Source organism: Lampris incognitus, unplaced genomic scaffold (genome assembly GCF_029633865.1).
Source record: "Lampris incognitus isolate fLamInc1 unplaced genomic scaffold, fLamInc1.hap2 scaffold_200, whole genome shotgun sequence".
Classification (NCBI taxonomy): Eukaryota; Metazoa; Chordata; class Actinopteri; order Lampriformes; family Lampridae; genus Lampris; species Lampris incognitus.
In genome coordinates, this window is record NW_026611159.1 from 100,001 (window position 1) to 102,500 (window position 2,500).

The following is a 2,500-nucleotide window of genomic DNA, read 5'->3' on the forward strand; positions in this document are numbered from 1 at the left end:
CCCGGGTTACCGACGACCGCCATCGGTACTGTTAACCAGCGGAGTGCCGGTGGAAACTAGGCTACTGTTGGGCGAAGGAAAAGGAGAGGGGGAAGGCATGTCCAGAGGCAGCTAGAGAGGAGGAAGGGTAGGCGTGTGGAGGTGAGAGTCAGTCGGAACTTTGAATGTTGGCACTATGGCTAGTAAAGGGAGAGAGCAGGCTGACGTGATGGAAAGAAGAAAGGTGACAAGAGACAAGGTGGAAGGGGAGTAAGGCCAGGAGTATCGCAGGTGGGTTCAAACTCTTCTACCATGGTGCGAATGGGAGGAGAAATGGGGTAGGGGTCATTCTGAAGGAAGAGTATGTCAAGAGCGTGCTGGAGGTGAACACAGTGTCAGACAGAGTGAGGATTATGAAGCTGGAAATCGAAGGTGTATTGCTGACGGTTATCAGCGCATATGCCCCGCAAGTCGGGTGTAAGATGGACGAAAAAGAAGAATTCTGGAGTTGAGTTGGACGACGTGGTGGAAAGGGTACCCAAGGAGGAGGGAGTGGTGATTGGAGCGGACTTCGATGGACACGTTGCTGAAGGGAACAGAGGTGATGAGGAGTTGATGGTAAGGTATGGAATCGAGGAGAGAAATGTGGAAGGACAGATGGTGTTCGATTTTGCGAAAAGGATGGAAATGGCTGAGGTGAATACATATTTCAAGAAGAGGGAGGAGCACAGGGTGACGACGTATACGAGTGGAGGAAAGTGCACACAGGTGGACTATATCTTGTGTAGAAGGCGCGATGTAAAACGGATTGCATACTGCAAGGTGGTGACAGGGGAGAACGTAGCTAGGCAGCATCGGATGGTGGTCTGTAAGATGACTTTGGAGACCAACATGAGGAAGCGAGTGAAGACACAGCCGAAGATCAAATGGTGGAAGTTGAAGAAGGAAGACTGTTGTGTGGAGTTCAGGCAGGAGTTAACACAGGCACTGAGTGGTAGTGAAGAGTTGCCAGATGGCTGGGCAAGCGCTGCAGAAATAGCGAGGAAGACAGCTAGGAATGTACTTGGTGGGTCATCGGGACAGAGGAAGGAAGACAAGGAGACTTGGCGGTGGTGGTGGTGGTGGTGGAAGGAGGAAGTAGAGCAAAGTATACAGAGGAAAAGGTTGGCAAAGAAGAAGTGGGATAGTCAGAGAGATGAAGAAAGTACACAGGAGTACAAGGAGATGCAGCGTAAAGCAAAGAGAGAGGTGGCAAAGGTAAAGGAAAAGTCGTACGGTGAGCTGTATGACAGGTTAGACACTAAGGAAGGAGAAAAAGACTTGTACAGATTGGCTAGACAGAGAGACCGAGCTGCCGAGGATGTGCGACAAGTTAGGGCGATCAAAGATACAGATGGAAATGTGCTGCCAAGCGAGGAGAGTGTGCTACGAAGTGGAAGGACTACTTTGACGGGCTGATAAATGAAGAAAATGAGAGAGACAGAGAGAGAGAGAGAGAGAGAAAAGGTTGGTTGATTGAGAAGTACAGAGAAGGCCAGAAAGAGTTGCATTGTGTCTTTGTAGATTTACACAAAGCATACGACAGGGTGCCGAGAGAGGAGGTGTGATATTGTAGGAGGAAGTCAAGAGTTGCAGAGAAGTATGTAGGAGTGGTGCAGGCTATGTATGAGGGAAGTGTGACAATGCTGAGGTGCGTGGTTGGAATGACAGATGGGTTCAAGGTGGAGGTGGGATTACATCAAGGATCGGCTCTGAGCCCTTTCTTGGTTGCAACGGTGATGGACAGGTTGACGGACAAGATCAGGCAGGAGTCTCCATGGACGATGATGTTCGCGGATGACATTGTCATCTGTAGCGACAGTAGGGTGCAGTTCATTGTGAGGAGAGCCTGGAGAGGTGGAGGTATGCACTGGAGAGAAGAGGAATGAAAGTCAGTAGGAGCAAGACGGAATACCTACGCGTGAGGAGGTGACAAAGGCATTTCACTTTAAATACTTGGGGTCAACTGTCCAAAGTAACGGGGAGTGCAGGAGAGAGGTGAAGAAGAGAGTGCAGGCAGGCAGGCAGGCAGGCAGGCAGGCAGGCAGGCAGGCAGGCAGGCAGGCAGACGGGCAGGCAGGGTGGAGTGGGTGGAGAAGAGTGTCAGGACAGAAGGGTACCAGCAACAGTTAAAGGGAAGGTTAACAAGATGTTCGTGAGACCAGCTACGTTATATGATTTAGAGACAGTGGCACTGACGAAAAGACAGCAGGAGGCGGAGCTGGAGGTGGCAGAGTTGAGGATGCTAACATTTTCACTGGGAGTAACGAAGAAGAGCAAGATTAGGAACGATTGCTCAAGTTGGACGGTTTGGATGCTGAATATGGAGCTGCCAGGAAAGAGGAAAAGAGGAAGGCCAAAGAGGAGGTTTATGGATGTGGTGAGGGAAGACATGCAGGTGGATGGTGTGACAGAGGAACACGCAGAAGACAGGAAGACATGGAAACGGATGATCCGCTGTGGCGATCCCTAACGGCAGAAG